At 59.6% G+C, this 1,250-nt stretch overlaps 1 protein-coding gene across 1 annotated transcript in view; it reads left to right on the top strand.

The window, feature by feature from the left end:
• Positions 1 to 762, top strand: part of GRSF1 (G-rich RNA sequence binding factor 1) — an 11,724-nt gene extending 10,962 nt beyond the window's left edge. Inside the window, exon 10 of the mRNA XM_035893107.1 lies at positions 566 to 762. The gene's annotated coding sequence lies outside the window, so the exon portion shown is untranslated. The remainder of the gene's footprint in view (positions 1 to 565) is intronic.
• The last annotated feature ends 488 nt before the right edge of the window (positions 763 to 1,250 follow it).

Raw genomic sequence — 1,250 nt, 5'->3', positions numbered from 1 at the left:
CCCCCCCCCCTCGCAAGAGAAGGCTTCCCCAGGCCAACAGCATGAGGCAGGGTGTTGGCACCAGGACAGGCAGGTCTGTCACCTTCACGGAGGGCCCTGGCCCCCTTGCAACGCTTCCACGAATTCCCTCTGACTCGCGGGGTGCTGGGCGCCTGGCCCCGAGGTCCTGGCCCCGCAGCTGCAGCAGGAGGGCAGGCACCCCCACAGCCCCTCCTTTTTAATCTAGGCCAGGGTTAAGCTCTTGGGGCAGATTAAAGCTGCGCACCTACATCACCCGCAGCCTTGGCGACGGAACAGCCAGAACAGTTCCCGGCCCTGCGCTGGGACTTGGCCCCGGCGGAATTAACCCCCCCCCACCCTGGTGCCCCACCTGAAAGCACCTCACCTGGTGTCGCCCTTTGGGCCCCCTTACCTGGTTTGGTGAGATCTTTTGGCATTGCCCCATTCCACTGTTCTGTTTTTGGAGACAAGAATGTGGAATAAAATGGAGGGGCGCAGCTGAAAAGGGAAGCACTAAGCTGCGGCGAGGTCGTGAGTCTCCTTTTTCCTCTTCCTTTCTTTTTAGGCCAAAGCGAACACATTCCGTGGGTGCGAGCGTAAAGATCGAGGGCGAGTGTCGCTGCGCAATAACAAGGGTAAACTGGATAAACTGTAGTTTAGCCTTGTGTAAAAGCATGTAATAAATTGTGTTGACATACTGTGAAGGATTGTGTGTTGCAAAAGCAGAAGCAGCTGGACTGGAGGAATGGCAAACGCTGCAGGACGGAGCAGTTCCAGGCTCCAGCTGCGGAACGGCCTACAAAGCATTAATAAAGCAAAACATTAATAAAGAACCCAGAGGGGGTGAGGGTCCTCAGCGGGTGCACTGTGTGCCTCACCCCCCCGCCACGCTCCTCTCCAGCTGCGGAAGCATCTGCCACCCGGTACCGGTTTTGCAATACTTGCATTGGCCTCGCCAAGCCGAACGGGATGGAAAGACCACTCGGGACGCGGGATAGAGGTGATGGAGTTTTTTTATTGTTGTGTGGAACAAAATAAACCTCAGAAAAGCTGCCCTCCGCTCCCCCCCAGCCCCAGGTCGGGGTGTCAGCCCGCCCTCTGGCAGTGCCAGCAGTACCGGAGCCAAGGCGCCCGGAGCCAAGCGGAACACCCAGGGTGCGCAGGCAGAGCCGTTGCCCGGAGCCGGAGGCGGCAGGGAAGAGGCACGCACCGCCACACAGCCGGCAGCGAGCGCCGGCTCCCCGGGGCCC

The sequence above is a fragment of the Egretta garzetta genome, unplaced genomic scaffold, assembly GCF_000687185.1.
Source record: "Egretta garzetta isolate BGI_Z169 unplaced genomic scaffold, ASM68718v1 scaffold224, whole genome shotgun sequence".
Taxonomy (NCBI): Eukaryota; Metazoa; Chordata; class Aves; order Pelecaniformes; family Ardeidae; genus Egretta; species Egretta garzetta.
Note: the sequence above shows the minus strand (reverse complement) of the source record. Positions and strands in the feature narration are given on the sequence as shown.